The following is a 27,917-nucleotide window of genomic DNA, read 5'->3' as shown; positions in this document are numbered from 1 at the left end:
AACCCGCCAGGAATGCCCTCTCTCGCCGTTATTATTTGCGCTATGTGTTGAGCCTCTGGCAGCGGCGGTTCATAAAAATCCAAACATACACGGGATTCCGGTACGGGGCAGGGATTTTAAACTAGCACTATTCGCAGACGACATTATACTTACCCTGACTCAGCCTAGGATGTGATTTACATGCTGAGCTAGATTTATACCGCTCCCTTTCTGGTTACAAAATAAATGCATCTAAATCAGAGGCCTTACCCGTTAATATCCCGCCAGTAGAGGTACAGCATTTACAGCAATGTTTCCCCTACCACTGGAAAACCACAGCCCTGAAATACTTAGGAGTGCAGATCACCCCGTCCTACACTACCCTATATAGAGCTAACTTTCCTCCCCTCTATAGATCCATAAGGGATTTGCTACAAAAGTGGAAGGCCCACCATATATCCCTTCTGGGGATGGTGGCCTCTGTAAAGATGACCATCCTTCCCAGACTTCTCTACCTCTTCCAGAGACTTCCCATTCCAATCCCTCGGTCAGATCTGAGGAAGCTTCAGACGGATTTGGTGAAGTTTGTTTGGAACTATAGGAGGCATAGAATATCTCAATCAATTTTAATGGCGGCGCGTTCAGAAGGGGGACTGGCGTTCCCCGACTTGAACAGATATTACCAAGCAGCCCAACTGCGGGCCCTGGCATCCTGGTTTCCCCAACGGTCTTACAATAGATGGACTGAAATTGAAAAACTGGCTGGCACCCATACACCCAAATAGCTTGCTCTGGAATGCAAATGTGGAGGTGGACTCGGTCCGGCTTCTGGGCCCTATGTTTCTTCTTCGTTCTCTCTGGCGTAAATTATCCAGAACACATAGGTTGGGCTCGGAGAGATCACTTCTTATGTCCTTTCTTTATAACCCCAGACTGCCTGCAGGCCTTACGCATCAAATGTCCTCACCATGTGCAACAAGGAATTTATTCCACTTTGGTCATCTAGTACACACCTGTACGCGTAAATTGCTCTCATTTATAGATCTCCAAAGGAAATTTTACTTGCCCCGTCAGGTATTTTATGGGTATCTACAGATCAGGCACTATGCCCAGTCGATAGCCCCGAACTTACAATTCTCAACCCCGACCATATTTGAGAATCTGATGTTAGAAGGTTCAGCACGTCGAGGTTTAATTTCAGATATATACAAGGTGCTAAGTTCGTATTGTTTTTCCACTCAGGGTAAGCATGCATACATGCTTCGATGGGAGAGAGCATTGGGAGAAGAGATACCAGAAGCGACTTGGCAAACAATTTGGTCACAGGCAGCTAAAAGGTCTCTTTGTACACTCTACAAGGAGAATGCCTATAAAATCATTTTCTTTTGGTATATGACACCAGATGTTCTCCGGGCTATCTACCCTTCTAGCTCGGATAGATGCTGGAGGTGTCAGGGAGATAGGGGAACATTATATCACATTTAGTGGTCCTGCCCCAAGATAGTGCCTTTTTGGACGGAGGCGCAATCTTTACTAACCCGCTTGTTGGGAGTACAGGTCCCTAGAACCCCTAAATTATTCCTCTTAGGGGTATCTGGTTTACAGATACCTAAGCACTCCAAGAAACTGCTTCGGCACATCTTGACAGCCGCGAGGTGTCTCATAGCTCTCTACTGGAAGAGACAAGACCCGCCTACTCAAACAGACCTATATACCAGAATCAAGGATATAGAACTAATGGAAAAAATGACTGCTAGATTACAAGACAGATTGGAAACACATGATAAGGTCTGGGAAGACTGGCATAGACGAGAAGATCCTCCTTGAGCCATTGATGGAGCCTCCCCCTCCTTCTCCCTCCCTCCCCTCCCCCCTCTTTCCTTCTCTTCTCTACTGTTTCTATCTCTTATTTTGTTCATTAGACGATGTCAGGGTCCATGTCTATATCTATATGTTGACTATTGCACTATATATGGAACCCAATCTAAGCTTTATACATCTGAATAACTGTTTATTAATGCTGGTTATTTGCCAGTTTTGTCGCTGGCATGGCGAATTTTGTACAACACGATGTCATTGTCTTTATAACTTACCTGACTTTTTGATTAATAAAAAACGTTATTTGAAAAAAAAGAGGGCTTCAGGGGGAGGTAAAAGAGGCACTAAGGGATCACCGCCTAGATCTAGGGGTTGGGAACATGCCTGCAGGCCATCCCCCTCTGAAAGACTGGAGGCAGCCTCACAGGATGAGTCTGTGCCCCTGTCAGGCTTTGCAGCCTCTGCCAATGTTACATTCCCTGTATATGTCAATGAAGACACTATGAAGGCTAAATTGGATGGCTTAGAAGGAAGGATTACTACTTTTATCACAGCTTCCTTAAAGATTGGCAGAAAAAGGGGTAGATCTCCTCCCTCTGTTCTTGGTTCCCTATCGGATGAGCATTCTGATAATGATGAAAGATCCTTATCTGGGGATGGGGATTAAGAGCAGTCGGACGATTCAGGGGAACAGGAGAAGCTCTCTTCTGCCTCCCAGGCCCTCAAAGTACAGGTGCAATATTATACTGAGTTGGTGCGTACCACATATACAGTGCCTCGCAAAAGTATTCACCCCCCTTGGCTTTTTATCTATTTTGTTACATTACAGCCTTTAGTTCAGTGTTTTTTTTAATCTGAATTATATGTGATGGTTCAGAACACAATAGTCTAAGTTGGTGAAGTAAAGTTAGAAAAATATATACGTAAAACTATTTTTCAGAAATAAAAAAATGATAATTGGCATGTGCGTATGTATTCACCCCTTTGTTATGAAGCCCATAAAAAGCTCTGGTGCAACCAATTACCTTCAGAAGTCACATAATTAGTGAAATGATGTCCACCTGTGTGCAATCTAAGTGTCACATGATCTGTCATTACATATACACACCTTTTTGAAAGGCCCCAGAGGCTGCAACACCTAAGCAAGAGGCACCACTTAAACACTGCCATGAAGACCAAGGAACTCTCCAAACAAGTAAGGGACAATGTTGTTGAGAAGTACAAGTCAGGGTTAGGTTATAAAAAAATATCCAAATCTTTGATGATCCCTAGGAGCACCATCAAATCTATCGTAACCAAATGGAAAGAACATGGCACAACAGCAAACCCGCCAAGAGACGACCGCACACCAAAACTCACGGACGGGGCAAGGAGGACATTAATCAGAGAGACAGCACAGAGACCTAAAGTAACCCTGGAGGAGCTGCAGAGTTCCACAGCAGAGACTGGAGTATCTGTACATAGGACGACAATAAGCCGTACGCTCCATAGAGTTAGGCTTTATGGCAGAGTGGCTAGAAGAACGCTATTACTTTTAGCAAAAAACAAAATGGCACGTTTTTGAGTTTGCAAAAAGGCATGTGGGAGACTCCCAAAATATGTGGAGGAAGATGCGCTGGTCTGATGAGACTAAAATTTAACTTTTTGGCCATCAAAGAAAATGCTATGTCTGACGCAAACCCAACACATCACATCACCCAAAGAACACCATCCCCACAGTGAAACATGGTGGTGGCAGCATCATGCTGTGGGGATATTTTTCAGCAGTCGGGACTGGGAAACTGGTCAGAGTTGAGGGAAAAATGGATGGTGCTAAATACAGGGATATTTTTGAGCAAAACCTGTACCACTCTGTATGTGATTTGAGGCTAGGACGGTGGCTCACCTTCCAGCAGGACAATGACCCCAAACACACTGCTAAAGCAACACTTGAGTGGTCTAAGGTAAAACATGTAAATGTGTTGGAATGGCCTAGTCAAAGCCCAGACCCAGAGGCGGCTCTTTAATTAGGCAAATTAGGTGGTCGCCTAAGGCCCCGCCCTTACAGGGGCCTCGCGTCTGCCTAATTTGCCTAACCCGCACACACAACGACCATCACTTTGTGGGGAAGGTTCCTCTCCGCCCCAGTAAATTGCCTGAATTGGCCAGGACCTTGCCGGACTGTCAGTGTATCTTGCTGGAGGAGAGCCAAGTGCCGGGGGAGAAAGATCCGGCACTTGACTCCAGTGACTTGCCCAGCACGGCTGCGCTAATGTGGGTACACCCGCCCCGTAGCCCTGCGGGGCGTTTATTATCCCACACGCTACGATCTCAGCTCGGGGAGAGATGCTGATAAAGCTGCAGCTGCCTCCTACTCCTCGGCTCTGATCTCTTCCTGTATACAGACAGGAGGAGGAGCCAGGGAGGAGAAACACTGATGTGCAAGATCTGCCACGCTGATCTGAGGTATGTGATTGTAGTGTGATGAAGAGAGGACACTTGCGCAGGGGGGGTGGTGGTAGGGTTGGCAAGCTAACAAAGATCAATACTTGCAGAAGTTGCAGTGATATGGGGGGAGGGGGCAATAGGATACTGCATGTGCTTGGTGGTGCTTTGAGAGGAGAAAGGAATTGTGCTACAAGGGGGAGTTGGAAGTAAAATATGACCAGCCCCCCCCCCCGAAGTCCTCTCTCACCCACTCCCCAACACCCATCAAGGACATGCTAGCTGGTACACAGGGGACAATCATGGCATCTGGGCACCCTAGGTGCCCAGAATAGTGGAGCCAGGTGACGGAACTGTTTTCTGCACTGGGCTCCAGAACTTAGGGTCAGTTCACACCATGAATCGCACAGGAACACACTGTGCAATTCACATGCGTTCCAGGTGTAGTGCCATTTTAGCCCATTCATTTGAATGAGCTGAAATTGTGGCAGACCACACCAAGCGTTATAAGACGCACAGGAATAGGATCCCATGGTACTACTGTACTATACGATCAGGTGCAGATAAATGCATTACATTTGTGACCTGCATTTGTGTCATTAAGCTAACATTGACACCCACTGCAGATCACAACTGCAGTGCGTTTTGAATGCGGTGCGGGAAACCCACACAGAATGCTGGTGTGAACTGGCCTTTAGTCCAGATTTGCGGGATTTTTGTTATCTCAGGAAGGTCCCACAAAAAGCGAAACATTTGGGAAGTATTGATGGTTGATTTGGATTAGACGGGGAGAGGATTTGTGTTTTGGGGGGGGGGGGTTTGTACTGGGAAGTGGGATTTGGGTGGGAACTGTGGAGCGGACTTGCAGACTTATGCTGGCGTGAGGGGATTTGGGGGAAAGAGGATTTGTGCTGGAAAAGGTGGGGGGGGGGGAGGGTTGTGCTGGAAGGGAGGACTTGGGGGAGAGGATCTGTGCTAGGATTGGGGAGAGGATTTTTGCTCGGAGGAGGGATGGGGGGGGATTAGAAGTGGGGAGAGGACTTGTGCTGGTAGGAGATTTGAGGAGAGGATTTGTGTTAGAAATGGGGAAAAGATTTAAACCAGGAGGAAGATATGTGCTAGAAGAAGGATTGGGGGGAATATGCTTGAAGGGGGGAAATTTTTGCTGGGAGATTACATTTTGGGGGAGGAGAGGTTGGGATGGGGGGATTTGTGCTAGGGGGGATTTAAAGGGGGTGAATTGGGTGGAGAAGGATTTGTACTGGAATGGGGGGGATGTGCTGGAAGGGAGGATTGGGGGGGTGGAGGATTTATACTGAGAGGGGTATGGGGGGGGGGATTTGTGCTGGAAGGGGGAACTGAGGGGTGTGGGGATAAGTGCTAGGATTGAGAAGAAGGGGCAATTGTGCTAGGACTGGGGATTTGGGGAGGGTGGAGGAGGATTTGTGCTGAAGAAGAGGAAAGGAGATTGGTATTTGGAGTGGGGATTTGTTCTGGAAGGGGGAGAGAGGATCTGTGCTGGGGGGAGGGGAGGGTGTACAAAATAGTGCTGATTTTTCTTTTTGGACGGATGGGAGTGATGATTTTTGCTGAAAGGGTAAAGAGGGGGGCAATTTTCACTCCCCTTACCACTACACTGTGCATTACATTGTGGAGTGCATTACAAGTGCACCTTCGCTGTGTAGACGAAAATCCTTGCACTGGCCCTGCCTTTCACCTCCCTCTCCTCTTTCTGGCCATGGAGTTTACTTTGTCTGACTTTAGTGAGAGCAGCCAGCTGGAACATCCATCGATCTCTGGAGGAGCAGGGGGAGGAAGGGGGGTCAGTGTGTATTGTTTTTTTGGGGGGACGAAAAAAATCAATTGATCTAAAGCTAGTTGAGTCACCACTTGGCTGGTTAGGGGTGGGGGGGTTGCTTCTTGAAACTGCCGCAAAGTGCGTATACTCCGGAGTGATGTGAGCCGTGCAGCTGCTGCCTTTACTCTGCGATCGGCTGCCACGTCCTTCTCACCTCCTGTCCCCCCCAGCAGAGGAGGGGGTGGATACTGATGGCGTATGCTGTGAGTGGTGATCTAGATAGGAGGAAGGTGGGCCAGGTTAGCAGAATAAAAAAAAAGGCACTTGGAGGATGGTCACCCTCCCCTCTCACACGCGCACATCAGGAGCGTACGTTAGCTATTGAGAGTGGATGTTAGAGGATTTCCCAGCTACTAATATGGAGCATGTGCTAGCAGACACTAGAAATAAGGTAGCTGGATCTGACACGCACTTGATGGGCACATTTGACTGGGTACCTGAGCCTCCATCCTCCCTAGGATATAGCGCTGCCTCTACACCCTCCTGCTTATCTCTATTGGAACAGTGCTGCACTCATTACCAGCACAGCACCCATCCCAACTCCTACTCTATACTACAACTGAAAACTTTGTACTGCTTGTCTATGAAATAAACTCCAGCTGTGATCCTTCTCCTCTCCAGTAGTGGTGGGACTCCTGTCCTAGCCCAGGCTCGCCCCCAACTCCATTGTCTCACCCGCCAATGATAACTTTTATCGGATCACTTCAATTATTTTTCCCATTATGGGTGTGAGTGGGGCCTCGTGTGTAAGTTTTGCCTAAGGCCTCACAAAGTCTAGGGCCGCCTCTGCCCAGACCTCAATCCAATAGAAAATCTGTGGTCAGACTTAAAGATTGCTGTTCGCAAGCACAAACCATCCAACTTGAAGGAGCTGGAGCAGTTTTGCAAGGAGGAATGGGAAAAATCCCAGTGGTAAGATGTGGCAAGCTCATAGACACTTATCCAAAGCAACTTGAATCTGTGATAGCCACAAAAGGTGGCTCTTCCAGGTATTGACTTTAGGGGGGTGAATAGCACATTGACTTTTTCTGTTATTTTGTCCTATTTGTTGTTTGCTTCACAATAAAAAAAAAAAATCTTCAAAGTTGTGGGCACGTTCTGTAAATTAAATTATGCAAATCCTCAAACAATCCATGTTAATTCCAGGTTGTGAAGCAACAAAACATGATGCCAAGAAGGGTGAATACTTTTGCAAGGCACTGTAGATTGACATCTGCTGAGGCTGCCATATCTTCTGTTTCCTCCTTGGGATCCCGGAAATCCCCACAGGGTATACCTTCCCAATTCATCCCTTGCTGGAGAAATTGTTGTATGATGACTGGGGTCACCCAGATAAACTATTTTCTCCTCCTAAGAGGTTTTCCATGCTTTATCTGGTGGAGGAAAAGTTCACCAAGAAATGGGATGTGCCAGCAATAGATGCGGCTTTTTCTTATGTGAATAAAAGCCTGACCTGTCCTGTGGACAATGCTCAGGGGTTCAAAGATCCAACTGATAAAAAGCTGGAAACTTTATTTAAAGCCTCCTTTTCTATGGCTGGTGTTGTGGTCCAGCCTGCGGTCACAGCAATCGGCATTTGCCAGTTCCTCAAGGAACAAACGAAGCAGGCGCTTAGCCTCCTTTCCACTGAGGAGGTTGAGGTTTATGCAGAGTTTCCTAAGGCCCTGTGTTTTGCGGTTGATGCCATTATGGATTCTGTTCAGCAAGCAGCCTTACTTACCTGCCTTACTCTCCTGCTGGTACACATGCGCAGGTCCCTTTGGCTTAAGCATTGGGCAGCTGAGGCTTCATGCAAAAGATATTTGACTGGGTTCCCGTTTTATGGGGAACGCCTGTTTGGGGATGATCTGGACAAATATATCCAGAAGATTACCAGGGGTAAGACCACGTTGTTACCGGTTAAAAAGAAGAATAAATGTCCCTCATTTAGACGTTCTCTTTCCCCAGCCCCTGGAGTCTCGACCTCCAGGGAGTGGCGATGGCCTTCCCAGTGCAGTACTAGAGGAAAGGTCCAAGGCCAAGCCCAAGGGCAAAAGAAATCTTGGGGTCCAAGATCTGTTAAACAGAACCCCAAAGCCTCCCTATGAAGAGGTGCCCCTGCACGGCCGAGTGGGGGGAAGGCTGCTGCAGTTTGCAGGCACCTGGCGGGAAGAGATTCAGGACAAATGGGTAGCCTCCACGGTGTCTCTGGGCTACAAGCTGGAATTCTGGGAGCTTCCGCCATCTCGTTTCCTAAGGTCAAGAGTCTCCAAAGATCCAGAAAAAGGAAATCCTTGTTTCTGTCCTTAGAACGTTTACTATCCCAAGGGGTAATTATAGAAGTGACCCCAGAAGAACAAGTTTCGGGGTTCTACTCAAACCTCTTTACGGTTCAAAAACCGAATGGGGATGTCAGACCTATTCTAGATCTAAAAGACCTGAATCAGTTTTCCGCATGGAGTCAATCCGCTCAGTAGTTTCCACCCTTTAGGGGGGAGAATTCTTGGCATCAATAGACATCAAGGATGCATATTTACATGTGCCAATATTTCCCGCTCATCAAAGATTTCTAAGGTTTGCGATAGATCAGTGCCACTTCCAATTCGTGGCCTTAGCTTCGGTCTTGCTACAGCACCTAGAGTGTTCACGAAAATTCTAGCCCCGCCCCTGGCAAAACTAAGGGCTCAGGGAATAACTGTGACAGCTTATCTGGACGATTTGCTACTAGTAGAACAGTCCGTAGCACTCTTAGACCGCAGTGTGTTCAGCACAGTAGAGTACTTAGAGTACCTAGGCTGGGTCCTCAATCTAGAAAAGTCTTCCTTACAGCCACTAAAAAGGCTGGAGTATTTGGGCATGGTCATAGACACAGTCTAAAACAGAGTATTTTTACCTGGGTCAAAAGCCAAAGCCATAAAGAATTTGGTCCGGGTAGTCATAGCAAGGAGAAATCCCTCTATTCAAGGCCTTTGTAGAGCAGAATCCTCTCTGCCTGGAACAAAAGAGTACAAGCCTTGGATCTTCCAATGTGCCTATCACCGTGGGTATGCCAGAGCCTCAATTGGTAGTTGCTGACCAAGAATCTACTGAAAGGAAAATCCTTTGTTCCAGTTTCTTGGAAAGTCGTAACAACAGATTCCAGCCTAATAGGATGGGGAGCGGTTCTGGAAGAAGCTTTCACCCAGGGAAGATGGTCCAGAGCCGAAACGCTCTTGCCCATCAACATTCTGGAGATTATGCAATTCGTCTGGCCCTCAGGGTCTGGACTTGAAGGTTGCAGGGTTTTCCTGTCCGAATACAGTCCGACCACGCCACGGCAGTGGCCTATATCAATCACCAAGGGGGCATCAGGAGTCTGGATGCCCAAAAAGAGGTGAATCACATTTTTTCATGGGCAGAGAGGCATGTTCCTTGCCTGTCTGCAGTCTTCATTCCAGGCGTAGAAAATTGGCAGGCGGATTTCCTAAGCCGCCAGCAGCTGTGCCCAGGAGAATGGTCTCTACACCCCAACATATTTCAGGCCATAAGCCGAAAATGGGGTACCCCGGATGTAGACCTGTTGGCTCCAGGTTCAACAAGAAACTGGACAACTTTGTGTCAAGAACAAAGGATCTGCTAGCACAAGGGTCAGATGCCTTAACGATTCCATGGGATCAGTACTCTCTGAGCTATGCGTTCCCTCAGTTCCGCAGTTCCGCTGTTCCCAAAAGGGAAGGAAAGCCGGTAATTCTGGTGGCTCCAGCTTGGCTCAGGTGACCTTGGTATGTGGAGATCGTAAAGATGGCAGAAGGAAGACCTTGGGTTCTTCTGTTATGCCCAGATCTACTCTCACAGGGTCCAATATTCCATCCTGCCTTATGAAGTCTGAATTTGACGGTTTGGCGGTTAGGACCCACATTCTGAAGGGTCGTGGCCTCTCGGGGCCAGTCCTGTCCACCCTAGTTAATGCTAGGAAGCCGGCTTCCAGGCTTATCAACTACAGAATCTGGAAGGCATATGTTTCCTGGTGTGAATCCAGGGGGTGGTAGCCTAGAAAGTGTGCCATTAGCAGGAATCTTGCCTTTCTTCAATTAGGCGTAGAAATGAAGCTGGCCTTGAGCACTATCAAGGGCCAGATCTCGGCCTTGTCGGTATCCTTTCAAAAACCGCTGGCCTCTCATTCCCTGGTCCGGGCTTTTATTCAGGGGGCAGTACACTTGAATCCGCCAGTTAAACCTCCTGTGTGCCCATGGGATTTGAATTTGGTTTTGTCTGTTTTACAGGAACAACCTTTTGAACCATTGCACCATGCTTCTTTAGTTCTTTTGACAAAGAAGTTGTTATTTCTGGTAGCTAAATCCTTGGCTAGAAGGGTATCGGCTTTAGCAGCTCTTTCTTGTAAAGAGCCATATTTGATTATTCACAAAGACAGGGTGGTATTGCTTCCTCACCCAACTTTTCTGCTTAAAGTGGTTTCAGGATTCCATCTGAATCAAGATGTGGTCCTACCGTCCTTTTTTCCAGATCCGCAGTCCACGGAAGAGAAGTTGTTACACTCTTTTGATGTTGTAGGAGCAGTCAGAATCTATCTGCAGGCAACGGTTCAGATACAAAAGACTGATTGTCTATTTATTCTGCCAGAAGGCCCCAAAAAGGGACAGGCAGCGTCGAAATTCTCTATCTCTAGATGGATTCGACAGGTCATTGTTCAGGCTTATGGTGTAAAGAAGAAGATTCCTCCTTTTCAGGTTAAAGCGCACTCAACTAGAGCAGTTAGTGCTTAATGGGTAGTGCATCACCAGGCCTCCATGGCTCAGATCTGCAGAGGCTGCAACTTGGTCTTCAGTCCATACATTCACTAGATTCTATCAGGGCATGAGGATGCCGCCTTCGGGCGCAGTGTGCTGCAGGCAGCAGTATAGATCCCCTTGTCCGTTAGTGGTCTATGTTTTTTTATGATCTGTGTCTCCCTCCCCTCAATTTGGGCATTGCTATAGGACATCCCACTAAGTAATTATCAAAGTTTCTTTGTCCCGTGATGTATGAACAAGAAAATAGGATTTTTTAAATACAGCTTAGCTGTAAAATCCTTTTCTTGCGAATACATCACGGGACACAGAGCTTCCGCCCCTCTTCGGGATTATACGTTGGGATACTTATTGCTTTGCTACAAAACTGAGGTACTCCCCATATGAGAGGGGATATATAGGGGAGGAACTCGCCTTGTGATTAGGGTTGCCAGTGTCCAATCACTCGATGGTGACTATCTAACCCACTAAGTAATTATCAAAGTCTCTGTGTCCCATGATGTATTCCCAAGAAAATGATTTTACAGGTAAGCTGTATTTAAAAAATCCTATTTTTTAGTTTTTATTATAACATTTTGCAAATAAGTAATTTTTGTTCATAAATTGGGGCCAAAATTTATACTGCTACATATCTTTGGTAAAAATAACCCAAATTAGTGTATATTATTTGGTCTGTGTGAAAGTGAAAGAGTCTACAAGCTATGGTGCAAATCATTCTAACTGATCACACCTGGTGTACTGACAGCCTAATTTATTTCTTGAGGCCCTGAAATGTCAGGACAGTAAAAAATACCCCCCAAATGACCCCTTTTTGGAAAGTAGACAGTCCAAGGTATTTAGTAAGAGACATGGTGAGTTTTTTGAAGTTATAATTTTTTCCCACAATTCTTGGGAAAATTTAAGAAATTATTTAAATTTTTTTTTTACACAAAATTGTCATAATAACAAGTTATTTCTCACACACAGCATAATCATACTTCCAATTACACCCTAAAGTACATTCTACTCCTCCTCCTGAGTATGGCGATACCACATATGTGAGACTTTTTCATGGCCTGGCCACATACAGAGGCCCAACATGCAGGAAGCACCATCAGGCGTTCTAGGAGTATAAATTACACATCTAATTTCATTCCTACCTATCACATTTTTTAAGGTCCTTGAGCACCAGGACAGTGGAATTACCTACAAAATGACCCAATTTTGGGAAGACCTACTTTACAATGTGCCGGTGGGGAAGTGGTTAAAATCTATACCAGACCCAAAGGGTCCCCCAATGCCCTTTTTTTCCTCAATTCTTTTTAAATTTACATTCTTTTTTGTACAATAATTATTTTTAAATTTAGCTCTCAGGGGGGAGGACTTACCAACCTATTGACTGTGTGCTTGGTGGGCGAACATCCCACTAAGTGCCCACAAAGTTTGGGTGTTAGGTGAGTACTTGAATGGGCGATGTCCAGGCCAAACTTATGCTCGGCCAAAATGGTTTGCCCATCCCAAGTGGTGCTAGAACACTGTAAACCCTCATAGTTACTCTTGTTGGGCGCAGGAACGGGCCCTGCTGTGAGAAATTTGTAAAAAAATTTAAATTACATGCCCCTGTCAAACAGGTGCAAAAAAATTGGGCCTTGGGTGTTGGTGGTGCCTGAACACTGTTGCCCTGCTGTTAAAAACTAGTAAAAAAATTAAATGACATGCCCCTGTCAAAAAGGTGCAGAAAAATTGTGCCTTGGGTGTTGGTGGTGCCTGAACACTGTAACCCCTCACAGTTACTCTTGTTGGGCGCAGGAATGGGCCCTGCTGTTAAAAAGTAGTAATGAAATTGAAATGACATGCCCCTGTCAAACAGGTGCGGAAAAATTGGGCCTTGGCTGTTGGTGGTGCCCTAAACCAAAAATATTGTTGGAAGCTAGCATAATCAAGATTCAGGAATAGGATAGGCAGCATAGGCAGTCTTCAAGGCTGCCAATTACATAATCCTAGTGTGATCACATAATATATTTTATATAATTTAAGGTTTATGATATTTTCATAAGTTGCATGTCACGTGTGATATAATTTTATCTTATTTACTTATTATAATATCTTTTTCAACTAATTATAGCACAAGTCACTTTGTTTTTAATATTTATTTATAATTTATTGGAGAAGTTTGGTTTTAATAATAGGATTTAGGACGGCGCCACACTCACACCCCCCTATTTTCACTATTAATTTCTTCGCTTACTTCACTTTGGAGTTAGCGTGTGTGAGGGCAGCAGTCCATCATTCAGTTTCCCACCCATTCCGTTGCGTGGATTCCCCATTTCTTTTGTCATTTGACAGCAAAATGACATTTCAAAGGAAAAAAAATCATTTAAAACTACTTGCGGCTATTAATGAATTGCCAGTCCGACAATACACATAAAAGTTAATTGATAAAAACGGCATGGGAATTCCCCACAGGGGAACCCCGAACCAAAATTTAAAAAAAAATGACGTGGGGGTCCCCCTAAATTCCATACCAGGCCCTTCAGGTCTTATATGGATATTAAGGGGAACCCCGGCCAAAATTTAAAAAAAAATGGCGTGCGGTCCCCTCAAAATCTATACCAGACCCTTCAGGTCTGGTATGGATTTTAAGGGGAACCCCACGCCAAAATAAAAAAAAAATGGCGTGGGGTCTCCCCAAAAATCCATACCAGACCCTTATCCGAGCATGCAACCTGGCAGGCTGCAGGAAGAGGGGGGGACGAGAGAGAGCCCCCCTCCTGAACTGTACCAGGCCACATGCCCTCAACATTGGGAGGGTAGCCCCCCAAAACACGTTGATGGGGACAAGGGCCTCATCCCCACAACCCTTGCCCGGTGGTTTTGGGGGTCTGCGGGCGGGGGGCTTATCAGAATCTGGAAGCCCCCTTTAACAAGGGGACCCCCAGATCCCTGCCCCCCCGTGTGAAATGGTAAGGGGGTACTTTTGTACCCCTACCATTTCACAAAAAAAGTGTCAAAAATGTTAACAGTTTTTGACAATTCCTTTATTTAAATGCTTCTTCTTTCTTCTATCTTCTTTCTTCTATCTTCTATCTTCCTTCGGTTTCTTCCTTCATCTTCATCTTCTTCTGGTTCTTCTGGTTCTTTCTCCGGGGTTCTCGTCTGGCATCTTCCTCCACAGCACCGGCGTCTTCTTCCCTTTGTCTTCTGGGCCGCTCCGATCCAGCATAATGGGATGGGAGGCTCCTGCTGTGTGATGCTTCTCCTCTTCTGACGGTTCTTAAATAACGGAGGGAGGGGCCACCCGCTGACCCCGCCCCCCTCTGACGCACCGTGACTTCCCTGCCTGCCCCCTCTGAAATCACGGGGAATGCCACAGGGAAGTCCCCGTGCGTCAGAGGGGGCCGGGGTCACCGGATGGCCCCGCCCGCCGTTATTTAAGAACCGTCAGAAGAGGAGAAGCGTCACACAGCGGGAGCCTCCCATCTCATCATGCTGGATGCGGAGCGGCCCAGAAGACAAAAGGAAGAAGACGCCAGCACCGCGGAGGAAGATGCCGGACGAGAACACCGGAGGAAGAACCAGAAGAAACAGAAGAACCAGAAGAAGAAGAAGATGAAGGAAGATAGAAGAAAGAAGAAGCATTTAAATAAAGGAATTGTCAAAAACTGTCTCTTGTCATTTTTAACATTTTTGACAGTTTTTTTGTGAAACGGTAGGGGTACAAAAGTACCCCCTTACCATTTCACACAGGGGGGAGGGCTGGGATCTGGGGGTCCCCTTGTTAAAGGGTGCTTCCAGATTCCAATAAGCCCCCCGCCCGCAGACCCCCACAACCACTGGGCAAGGGTTGTGGGGATGAGGCCCTTGTCCCCATCAACATGGGGACAAGGTGTTTTGGGGGGGTTCAGGAGGGGGGGGCTCTCTCGTCCCCCCCTCTTTTCCTGTGGCCTGCCAGGTTGCGTGCTCGGATAAGGGTCTGGTATGGATTTTTGGGGAGACCCCAGCCATTTTTTTTTAAAAATTTTGGCGCGGGGTTCCCCTTAAAATCTATACCAGACCTGAAGGGTCTGGTATAGATTTTGAGGGGGACCCCACGCCATTTTTTTTTAAATTTTGGCCGGGGTTCCCCTTAATATCCATATCAGACCTGAAGGGCCTGGTATGGAATTTAGGGGGACCCCCACGTCATTTTTTTTTAAATTTTGGTTCGGGGTTCCCCTGTGGGGAATTTCCATGCCATTTTTATCAATGAACTTTTATATGTATTGTCGGACCAGCAATTCATTAATAGCCGTGAGTAGTTTTAAATTACTTTTTTTCCTTTGAAATGTCATTTTGCTGTCAGACTGTTCTAAACACGGGAAACATGCGCCCCTTTACAGGCATACTATAGACACCCCCAGGTATGAAATTTAAAGGAATATTACACTTTTATTGTTTCACTTTAAGCATTATTAAGATCACTGCTCCTGAAAAAACGGCTGTTTTTAAAACTTTTTTTTGCATTGATCCATGTCCCCTGGGGCAGGACCCAGGTCCCCAAACACTTTTTATTAAAATAACTTGCATATAAGCCTTTAAAATGAGCACTTTTGATTATTCATGTTCGTGTCCCAAAGACTTTAATGGTGTTCGCGTGTTCGAACAAATTTTTGTGCCTGTTCACATGTTTTGGTGCGAACCGAAAAGGGGGGTGTTCGGCTCATCCCTAGTTACAACAGCATCAGGGGCTTGATAGCTGCTGATCCAACAGGCCAGTAGCTTGATTTCAAATTGAGCAAGTTCTGACCAGTGGTCCATCCTCAATACCCAGTGAATGCTCAGTTGGAAAGGTCTCCAAGTCTGCTCATGCCCCTAGATATTCCTGCGCCATATAATGCAGATGCTGCCGATGGTTGCTTTAACCTAACAGCCCTGGGTGCTGAGGACTAAAGAATTGTTTAAAGGAATCGGTCATCTGGCCACCTTCTCCATCGCTCTTGACCAAACAAAGCCTCAGAAACATGTTGTCCAGGAAATGGTAACCTCCCAGGGTCTGGAAAGGCGTTACACAAATTTTTCTTCAAGGCTTATTGAAAATGTTTCATTCTGAGCTCCCTCTGTGAAGGCAGGATGAGCTCTGCAACTTTACCCTTGTAACATAGATCAAGAAGGGTTGCCAGCCAGTAATGATGCCTTTCCTTAATACCACGAATCCTCTGGACCTTTTGCAGGCTTTGCAGAATCAGGGAGTCCATGCAGTGTAAGTTTGAAGAGGCATATGGTTCTGAGTCCTCTGGGTCACTAAGGATGACATTGTCAGGAACTACCTCCCCCCAGCCACGTACAACTCCTTGGGTTTCTGGGGACTGAAAAACATCCCTTGAAGACTGCTGCATGTTATCCTCCACATTCATGCTGACACAATCCTCCTTCTCTTCCTCCTGTATGTTTAGCGGCCCCGCAGGAATGGTATCTGCATAAAGGGGGCCTTGAGAGGAAAGAGAGTCCTCTTCTTCCTGCTGTTCTGCCTCAACTGCACTGTCCATGATACCATGAAGCGTGTGCTCCAGCAGGAAGACTAGAGGGACAGTGTCACTGATGCATGCATTGTCGCTGCTCACCATCCTTGTGGCCTCCTCAAATGGTGACTGGACAGTGCATGCATCCTTTATCATTAGCCACTGGCATGGTGAAAAGAAGTCAAGCTCCCTTGAGCCTATCCTTGTGCCATATTCACACAAGTACTCATTGATGGCCCTCTGCTGCATGTGCAGCCACTGCAGCATTTCCAATGTTGGGTTCCACCTGGTGGCAATGTCACAAATTAGGCGGTTGGTGGGCAGGTTGAATTCCCGTTGAATGTCAGCCAGCCGAGCACTGGCATTTTATGACCGTCAGAAATGGCCTCAGACTTTTCTGGCCTGCCACAGAAGATCTTGTAAGCCTGGGTATCTGTTCAAGAAACACTGCACCACCAAATTCAGGACATATGCCAAGCATGGAACATTTGTCAAGTGTCGGAGGGCGGTTGAGAAGGTTGGTGCTATTGTCGCATATAACCATTCCTGGACCAAGCTGCCAAGGCGTCAACCACCTCTAAGCCTGCCCCTGCAGAGCTGACAGAATCTCTGCCCCAACGAAGCTTCTGTCCCCTAGACAGACCAACTGAAGCACCGCATGGCATCTTTTAGCCTGACTGCTTGCATAGCCCCTTGAATGTTTAGGGAGCACTGCTGGTTCAGAGGACAATTCAGCAGAAGAGGCCATAGAAGAAGAAGAAGAGGAGGGGGTGGAGCAGACAGATGTGGCAGAATCACCACCAGCTTTTTGGAGGCATGGTGGCAGAACAAGCTCCAGCACTGAAACCTGTCCTGCATCCTTCCCAGCTGCCAGTTGAGTTACCCAGTGCACCGTGAAGCAAAGGTAACATCCCTGACCATGCCTGCTGGACCATGAGTCAGCAGTAATGTGAACCTTGCTGCTGACCATCCTGTCTAACAAGGCCAAAACATTGCTTTCCACATGATGATAGAGAGCTGCAATGGCCTTAATTGAAAATACATTTCTTTTGGGAACCTGCCACTGTGGTATGGCATATTCCACAAATTCATGAAAGGGGGCAGAGTCTACCAGATGAAAAGGCAGCAGTTGTAGTGCTAGCAATTTGGCCAAGCTAGCATTTAGATGCTGAGGATGTGGATGGCTGGGACAGTATTATTTTTTATGGTTCAGCAAATGGGGTAGCGAAATTTGCCTGCTGAAATCAACAGGTGGCGTACTGCTAGCAGATTGGCTGCAAGTACTTGTGGCACCCATTGCTATACTGTCATTCTTCTCAGTGCAGGTTTTTGAGAAGCATTGAGGTATAGTAGGGGTAGAGATCCCAGATGAGGAGCAAGGAGAAGTCTGCATTTTTTTATGATGTGGTTCTTTCAGGTGCTGTTGCCAACGGACTGCATGGCAGGTCGTCATATGTCTTGTCAAGCATGTGGTGCCCAAGCGGGTGGTGTTCTGGCCACGCTTGATTCGCTTCAGATAGAGATTGCAAACAGCAATGCTGCGATCTACTGCACATATGTTGAAAAAAGCCCACACCAATTAACTTTTCAGTGGGGAGTCAGCAGTGCCCTGCACTTATAATGCTCTGTGGTGTGATGCAATAGGGTGGCTGCCCTTAAGCTGGTACCTGGAGGACATCCTGCCTCATTGGAGTTGTGCCTCCTCCTCCTTACTTGCCTCCTCTGTTCTCTCAGGCACCCAAGTACAGTCAGTGACCTCATCATCCCCTCCCTCCTCGTCACTGGAGCAAACTTGGCAGTATGCTGCAGCTGGTGGAACATGACTGCTAGTTTCTTGTCCTTCTGTGGCACCCCCTCTCTCTAGGCTCACGTTGCTCCCTTCCTCAACCTGGGAACCAACATCGGAGCATTCAAATTGATGCGCATCCTCCAGCAGCATGTAACCGACACTGTAATCAAATCATTCTGGTGACTCCTCCGTGCATGATGGTGGGGCTAAAGAAGGAGCAGCTGTGGACAAGGAGCCGGTGGAATAGGCTGTTTTGGCAGCTGCGGTGGAAGGCAAACTAGTATGAGCCTGGGTTACAGAGGATGAGGAGGATGAGGACGGCTTAGTTATCCACTCCACCAACTCTTCTATGTTGTGGCTCAATAACATGGCCAGCAGCAGAAAAAAAGGACAAGCGTGCCCAGCCTGCAGAGGATGCACCATGTCCCTGACCACCACTTTTCACTGTAGACAAAGAGGCTGCTTGACCTCTTTTAGTGGCCTGTGAGCGTCTGCCTCACCTTGTTGGCTTTCCAGACATGATGGGTATTTTTTATTAAATTTTTTTGCTTGGTGCACTATAAACGGTTTTATTATTGTTTTTTATTTTTTGGGGGTATTTTTATAACTCTTTATTGGGAAGGGAATATGATGCTTGGGTGCAATACTTTTGTGCTTGGTGCACTATAAAAAAAACAGGGAACCACTGCTGATGCAGAAAGATAAACACCTGCGACGCAGGAGGGGGGACAGCAATTATGCCCTAAACATTCTTAGTGCTGCTGACCCACGGAAAATTTAAAAAATCAAAAGGTATACCACTGCTGTGCTGCTGCTGAAGGAATAACACCTACGACACAGAAGGGGGAGTAAGAAAAAAAAAGATTAATGAAAAAAAAAATTGGATCAGTGGTGACACACCGACACTTTAGTAGCACCACAACACTGTATTACTCACAGTACACGGCACTGTATTATATACACTGCACTATTCTGTGTTATTCACACCACAGTACACTGTATTAGGGATGAGCTTTCTCACATTTGAACATGAGTTCAAATCAAACATTGGCTGTGCGCCCGTTCGTCGAAAACCGAACATTATGGGCCGTTTGTGCCAAATTCCAGTGGCGCGTAACGGCCTATGGGAGGGCAGTGCATTGCTGTATGATGACTGGCCAAAGCATGCACCATGACCTGCATGCTTTGGCCAATCCCAGCCCCCTTAGCTAAGAGAGCCATAATTGGCCAAAGGCAGGGTGCCTTTGGCCAATCATGGCTCAGGGGGACTAAGTCCACGCCCCACACTATGTAAGGCTGCCTGCACGTCGGCCCCGTGTAGTGTGTTGTATGCGTGGATGGAGAGAGAGTGTCATTTAGATTGAGCAGGCAGGCAGGTTTTTCAGGTAGCTGCAGTGTATCTAATATATATATATATATATATTGTGACGGTATGCAAGGTGATATAGTGGACCAGGAAGATATAATGACCAGGAAGAGAGCACAACAGAGCTCTCTGGTTTTGAGACTCAGGAAGGAACCTGATGAGAGGAGCCCTGGGTGTTGGACTAAAAATGTTTTCTTTTCCCCATGTTTTCCCCACGAGCTAATTCCCCACAATATACAGACAGTCTTGTATATATATATATATCCACTGCATACAGTTTAGCTATATCTGACTGCAGGCCGTTCCTGGTGTACTTTTTCTGATATACTTCTGTCAGGCAGGTTATTCAGTTAGCTGCAGTGTATTCAATATATATATATTGAATGTAGGAAGGCCAGTATGGTGGCCCGAATTTATGGGAGGAGGGGGTATTTAAGCAGTGTGCCCCAGTTGCTTTAAGCAGCCCGCTCACCTGTGGCGCTTGTCGGTTTCCTGTGCGCGATATACGTCACTAGGCCGACTATTCGAATACCAGCATCTGCAAGTTCTTGTCTCGCAAGTTCCCACATTCGCAAAAAATTTACGTGCTCGAGAGTTTCGAAGTCCGTGTTACCAATTCGCATTTTCGTACCACACGTCTGGCTCGGCTGTCGCAGGTAGGGTTCCGACTGACTTTTGTTTTCACGCATTGTTAGATATCATATCACTAAACCGTGATATCAAACTTACGAATCACTCGCAAATTTCATTACGTAACCGGAATGCATACCACTTGCACCATCGTTATGTTACCGTTTCGTCATTTGTAAACCACCGCGACGTAGACGTCGCTCCATTCAGGCATGTCTAACAAATTGTTACCATGCGTCAGTAGACAACCGTTGTGATTCGCAATTCGCTATTTCTTATCGACGCATGTCAGTTCGATAATAAGTCATTTCTCATTTCAGAAACATTTCTAAAACATTTCAAAACATTTCAAACCATTTAGAATCATTTCATTCACATACCGCGCTCCGATCCGAATCCAGTCGCATCTAAAGATGCACCGATTCGCTCCGGTGTGCCCCAGTTGCTTACGGCCTCATTTCAGTACATGCTCCAGAGTCACATTCATTGTCAGTCGCTTGTTACGACTCACCAATTCGTACCTCTGTCATGGCCATCATTTCACTGCCACATATCACGCTCCGATACATTTCGGTACATGCTCCAGAGTCCGATGCGTAGTCAGCCGCAATAGCGGCATGATCGATTCACTCCTCTGTCATGGCAAACAAACCGTTACACAATCACTCACCGCGCTCCGGTCCGAATCCAGTCGCATCTACGATGCACCGATTCGTTACGGTGTGCCCCAGAGCTCGGCCTCATTTCAGTACATGCTCCAGGGCCCGGATCGCAGTAAGTCGCAGATATTGGGCGACCGATCCGCATCTCTGTCATGGGAATTATTACCATTCATTTCACTCCAACATATAGCATCACCGTTTCGAAACCAGTCGCATCCAAGATGCACTGATTCATCACGGAATGCCTCAATTGTTTCGACTGTATCCATACCTGTACCAGAGCTCGGTTCGTTGTCAGTCGCAGAGGCGGCACAACCAATTCGAGCCTCTGTCAAGGTAAAAAACATTTCTGTCATTTCGTTGTTTCACACTACGCTCCGATTCGAATCCAGATGCATTTTATTTATTTATTTATTTCAGTTACTTATATAGCGCTGTCAATTTACACAGCACTTTACATATACATTGTACATTCACATCAGTCCCCACCCTCAAGGAGCTTACAATCTAAGGTCCCTAACTCACATACTAGGGACAATTTAGACAGGATCCAATTAACCTACCAGCGTGTCTTTGGAGTGTGGGAGGAAACTGGAGTACCCAGAGGAAACCCACGCAGGCACAGGGAGAACATGCAAACTCCAGGCAGGTAGTGTCGTGGTTGGGATTTGAACCAGCGACCCTTCTTACTGCTAGGTGAAAGTGCTATCCACTACACCACTGGGCCGCCCTATCCAAGATGCACCGATTCGTCCCGGTGTGCACCAATGTTTTTCGATTGCCTCATTTCAGTACATGCTCCAGAGCCCAGTTCGAGGTCAGTCGCGGCATGACCGAGCCAGACCTCTGTCATGGCAGATTTCACTCATTTCATGATCAAGGCAAACATTTCAAATCATTTCGTTTCCAATACACCGCAAATCACCGTACAAATTACTACTTCAAGTCAGTTAGCAAACCCTTCACGAGTTATCACCTTTTATTTTCCTCCAGGTCAGTCAAAGTTCAGTAGGTCCACCCTGCACCAGGTTGGACGATATCCCCCCAGGTAAAAAAAAAAAATATAAAAGGAGAACACAAGTTGGGTAAGTATGGTTTAGGGAAACGAAGCAAACTTGAAATTCATGTCACCCCCAATAGGTTACAGTCAACCAAAAAACACGATCTCAAGGACAGGATATCTTAACCAGATCAACCATGTCCCAGGCCGGCAGCGAAGACCTCACAGCCCCTCTGTCACCTTCTCCGGTTTCAGAGAGCGGCAGCGTGCAGTCCCTCAGGGGATGAACTATCCCCAAGTTGACAGCAGAGCTAAGACGCAGAGGCATGCCCTTCTCCGCTACAGCCAGAAAAGGCGAGCTCTTCAAGCTCCTCTTCCCTCCACCAGCTGCAGCAGGACCCAGTACCCAGCAGGCATCCCTCCAGTCGATATCCTCTGCCATCTCACAACTTCACACTATACTGGCATCCCTGTCTTCCTCGGTCACGGACGTACAAACCAGGGTGGCACTCCTGTAGGCTCGGCCGGCCGCGGCTATCCCCGACCCAACCGCAACCCACGTTTTGACACCCCTTCCCGCAGGTACCACAGGGTGGAGCCCCATTGTCTACCCCTCCCATTTGGTTCCAACCAGCATCAGGGAGGACATTTTGGATGGCAGGGACATCAACCTGGCCTCTCTCCTGATTTCTGTCCATGATCTGGCAGAAAATAAGGCCTATACCTGGGGTGACGTATCAGTGGTCCTTAAAGCCAAAGACCCCAGACTGAATCCAAAATTATCTGTCCCAGAGTTCACATTGGCCTTTGGCATGCTGAGGGATGTCCTATGTTCAGCCGCTCCCAGCAGAAGGGAAGAGCTGGAATTATACCTCCATACTGTAGTAGACCTGGGCTACAAGTATGGGGGATTTTCCTTCTACGACTACCACCGTTCATTTTCCGCAAAGGCAGCAGCCAGACTCACACAGTTTCAAATGATGACAAATTGGAGTCTCATGGACACAGAGCTGTTCTGTCGCCATTTTGCAGGCTTACGCTCACCCCTGTGTGCGATTTGCCAGTCCTCCACTCACACTGCCACCTGGTGCGCCAATGCGACAATCAGACGTCCCTTTAAATTTCCCTCTACGTCCGGTGCACTTCAGGGTCAGTCGGCCCCTGTACAAACGCCTCAGGTGGACAAATTCGGACGCCCAGTCTGAACCGTGGGAGGGGCAGCCATCTGCAACAATTACAACTATGGGTCCTGCAACTTCAGTCAGTGCCGCCTACTCCACATCTGCACCTTATGCCAAAGAGCGCATCCAAGAAACTTGTGCGAAGTCAAACAACAGAAAAGGGCATGACTAAGCCGGATCAACGTCTTGTGGCTAGGACTCTACCTCACCTCACACCCCACCCCCTCCCTGGCCACCTACCTTATCCAGGGATTCACAGTAGGGCTTCACACCGGCCTCATTTCACTACCCCACAGTACCTACGAATGTAGGAATCTTCGGTCAGCGGCCACTGACGAACAGGCCATAGATCAGCTCTTACAGATAGAGGTAGACCGAGAGTTCGTTATAGGCCCCTTTACTCAGCCCCCTTTCAGTACTTGGAGAGTCAGCCCTATTGGGCTTGTCAAGGGCAAGTTCTCAAATAAACTATGTTTAGTGTACGACCTGTCTGAGCCTCATTCTTCCCACATTCCCAGTCTCAATTCCCTGATCCCCTCCGAAGAGTTCTCCCTAAAATATTCCTTCGTGGACATGGCAATCCAAGCAATCATCAAAGCAGGTACAGGCGCCTGGCTCTCCAAAACCGATATCTCGGATGCCTTCAAGCTCCTGCCTATCCACCCATCCCTTTGGTGCTGGCATGGCATCAAGTGGTGAGAGGCATACTATTTTGCCACAAAACTGACGTTCGGTTCCAAGAGTAGTCCTTGGCTCTTCGACACATTCGCTCAGTCCCTCGCGTGGATACTCTTGCACAAAGCTCAGTGCCAAGAAGTCATCCACTACCTGGACGACTTCTTACTAATTGACCACCCAGCAGGCCCCCAGGAGACCTCGACAAACTCAGAGTTGTATTCGGAAATCTCAATGTTCCCATCACTGAGCACAAAGTCGATGGCCCAGCACACAACATCACCTTTCTCGGGGTCAATTTAGACACCTGCACCATGCAGGCCAGTCTCCCCCTTGACAAACTAACCCGTATTAGGGCGGTACTTCATAAATTCACCCACACCAGGGGGTGTACCAAAAAGCAGTTGCAATCTCTCCTGGGAATGCTTAATTTCGCCATGCGAATTATTCCACAAGGCCGCACCTTTGTGTCACGTCTGCTGAGATTTCTGTCAGAAACATAAGACCCTGATCAGATCCTAAATCTAGATTCCGCAGCTATAGCGGACCTATCTATGTGGGAGGAATTCCTGTTGGCCTGGAATGGCATATCCCTATTTATACCCAAGGTTTCGGCCCTTTCACCTCAGGGGGTGACAGACGCTGCAGCTTCTACAGGCTTCGCGGCAATTTTTGGCCACCAATGGTTTTCAGGACCCTGGCCTCAACAGATACTGTTGATACCTGGCTTTACCCGAACATCCTCCCTCTTCGAGCTCTATCCCATAGTGGCAGCCACACAGCTCTGGGGTCATCATTGGACAGGGCAAACCGTGGTCTTCACCACCGACAATCAGGCCACGGCAGACATTGTCAACAAAGGCAGGTCCAAGTCCCTATCAGTCATGTCCTTCCTGTGCAGATTGGTACAACTGTCTTTACAACATCAGTTTAACATCCACTGTTCATTTATTCCAGGTAAATACAATCTAGCTGCTGACGCACCGTCACGTTTTAATTACACCTCCTTTTTCAAACAGGTTCCCGGAGCCGATCCAGTGTCGGCCCCTATCCCTGTTTGGTCACAGCTGACCCTGGACTAATAGAACATTTACAAGGAGCAACCCAGCTCATCAACCACTCACTGTCCCATAACACACTCAAAGCCTACCAGACAGCTTGGAAGGCGTTCAATAAATTCCTGGCACCCTGCTGCAAAGGAACTACAGATGTCAAGCAAGTACTGGCCTTCATTTCATATTGCCACACTCAGCTGGCCTTATCTTATAATACCATTCGGCTATACCTAGCCGGCATACAACATTTCCTGACTCTTTAAGACCCTGCAAAGTCTTCACTGTTCTCGTCCCACGCTATCCGAGCCATCCTACGTGGCATTCAGAAACACCAATCAGTGATCAGCACCAAACGTTTACCCATTACGGGGCCCATCTTCAGGGATATGTCGACCATCCTAACTACTGCTCCATTTGGTCTTCTCCCCAGTACTGTCCTACAAGCAGCCATATATTTGGCCTACTACGGGTTCTTGCGACCTGGCGAGTTCACCTGTAACAACCCCGCAGGCCAAGTACTACGCAGCTGGCACTTGGTTCGCTACCAAGACCACTTCGTCCTTCACCTCGAGGTTTCTAAAACCCAGCAAACAGGCTCTGGAGTGGACATTCACCTTTACAAAACCAATAATAGCTGGTGTCCAGTCACAGTACTCAACCATCTTCTATTGCATCACACCGCAGGATTAAGCAGGTGCAGGGCGCTGCTGACTCCCCACATATTTTGAAAAGTTCCTTGGTGTGGGCCTTTTTTGACACGTGTGCAGCAGATTGCACCGTTGCGGTTTGCAACATATGTCTGAAGCGTATCAAGCGTGGTGAAAACAGCAGCCGCTTGGGCACCACATGCTTGACCAGACATATGACGACCTCCCATGCAGTCCGTTGGCAACAGCACTTAAAAGACCCACATCAAAGAACAAGGCGGACCTCTCCTTGCTCCTCATCAGCTGGGATCTCCAACCCCACTTTACCTCCAGTCCTCTCAGAAACCTGCACTGAGAGGAATGAAGGTATAGAAATAGGTGCCCCAAGTACTTGCGGCCAATCTGCTAGCGGTACACCAACATCGGATTTTAGCAGGCAAATTTCCCTACCCCAGTTGCTAAACCATCGAAAGAAATTCGGTCCCAGCCATCCACATGCGCAGCATCTGAATGCTAGCTTGGCCAAATTGCTAGCACTGCAACTGCTGCCTTTTCAGCTGGTAGACTCTGCCCCCTTTTGAGAATTTGTGGAATTTGCAGGACCTCAGTGGCAGGTTCCCAAACCCCACTTCTTTTCACGGAAGGCCATTCCGACTCTCTACCAGCATGTGGAAGGCAATATCTTGGCCTCGTTGGACAGGGAGGTCAGCAGAAAGGTGCATATTACCGCTGACTCATGGTCCAGCAGGCATGGACAGGGACGTTACCTTTCTTTCACGGCGCACTGGGTAACTCTGCTGGCAGCTGGGAAGGATGCAGGACAGGGTTCAGTATTGTTGGAGCTTGTTCCGCCACCACACCTCCAAAATGCTAGTGGTGATTCTGCCACAACTCTCTCCTCCACCCCCTTCTCTTCTTCTTCCTCTATGGCCTCTTCCTCTGCAGATTTGTCCTCTGAACCAGCGGTGCTCTGTAGGCGTTCAAGGGGCTACGCAAGCACTCAGGCAAAAAGATACCATGCGGTGCTTGAATTGGTCTGCTTAGGGGACAGAATACACACTGGGGCAGAGATTCTGTCAGCTCTGCAGGGGCAGGCTCAGAGGTGGTTGATGCCACGCCAGCTTCAGCCAGGAATGGTTGTATGCGAAAATAGAACCAACCTCCTCTCCGCCCTCCGACAGGGACACTTGACACATGTTCCCTGTTTGGCTCACATCCTAAATTTGGTGGTGCAGCGGTTCTTGAGCAGGTACCCAGGCTTACAGGATCTCCTGAGGCAGGCCAGGAAAGTCTGTGGTCATATCCGCCGGTCATATAATGCCAGTGCTGACATTCAAAGAGAATGCAACCTGCCCAAGAACCGCCTCATTTGTGACATGCCCACCAGGTGGAACTCAATGTTGGCAATGCTGCAGCGGCTGCACACACAGAAGAGGGCCATCAATGAGTACCTGTGTGACTATGGCACCAGGACAGGGTCAGGGGAGCTTGGCTTTTTTTCGCCACGCCAGTGGATACTGATCAAGGATGCATGAACTGTCCTGTCACCATTTGAGGAGGCCACAAGGATGGTGAGCAGTGACAGTACATGCCTCAGTGATACTGTCCCTCTTGTCTTCCTGTTGGAGCATACGCTTCGTGGAATAGTGGACAGGGCACTTGAGGCAGAACAGCGGGAGGAAGAGAAGGACTTCCTTACCTCTCAAGGCCCCCTTTATCCAGATACTGGTATTCCTGCAGGCCCGCCGATCACACAGGAAGAAAAAGAGGAGGAGGAGTATTGTGTCAGCATGGAGGTGGAGGATAACACTCAGCATCAGCAGCAGTCTTCAAGGGATTGTTTGCAGTCCCCAGAAACCCATGGAGTTGTACATTGCTGGGAGGAGGTGGTTGAGGATCATGTGATCCTTAGTGACCCAGAGGACTCAGGATCGAATGCCTCTGCAAACTTACGCTGCATGGCCTCCCCGATCCTGCAAAGTTTGCGAAAGGACTCTAAGATTTGTGGTTTTAAGGAGAGGGATCATTACTGGCTGGCAACCCTTCTTGATCCACGTTACAAGGGTAAGGTTGCAGAACTTATCCAGCCTTTGCAGGGGATGAAACAGAAAGGTTTGTGCAATGCGTTTCCAGAGCCTGGGAGGTTACAATTTCCTGGTGCTGGACAACATGTTGCTGAGGCTTCGTTCAGTCACAGAAAGAGTGGTGGAGAAGGTAGCCAGCTGACCGATGCCTTCAGTCCTCAGCGCCCAGGTCTGATCGGTTCCAGCAACCATCGCCAGTGTCTGAATTACATGCTGCAGGAATATCTAGGGGCAAGATCAGACTTGGACACCTTTCCACCAGAACATCCACTGGGTTACTGGGTCTTGGAGATGGACCACTGGCCAGAGCTTGCTCAATATGCAGTTGAGCTACTGGCCTGTCCTGCATCCAGCGTTCTTTCTGAATGCACATTTAGTGCTGCTGGAGGCTTTGTAGCCGATCACAAAGTGCGCCTGTCTACAGACTCTGTTGATCGGCTCACATTCAAAAAATGAATCAGTCTTGGATCACCAGCTACCAACCACCTGATGCTGATGTAATCGAT

At 47.7% G+C, this 27,917-nt stretch overlaps 1 protein-coding gene across 1 annotated transcript in view; it reads right to left on the bottom strand.

Annotated features, from left to right (window-relative positions):
• The window catches only part of RAMP2 (receptor activity modifying protein 2), a 943,711-nt gene that overhangs the window by 307,451 nt on the left and 608,343 nt on the right, over positions 1-27,917 (bottom strand). The window lies entirely within an intron of this gene.

This window comes from Aquarana catesbeiana, linkage group LG12, assembly GCF_042186555.1.
Source record: "Aquarana catesbeiana isolate 2022-GZ linkage group LG12, ASM4218655v1, whole genome shotgun sequence".
Taxonomy (NCBI): Eukaryota; Metazoa; Chordata; class Amphibia; order Anura; family Ranidae; genus Aquarana; species Aquarana catesbeiana.
This window is presented reverse-complemented; position numbering and strand designations above follow the sequence as displayed.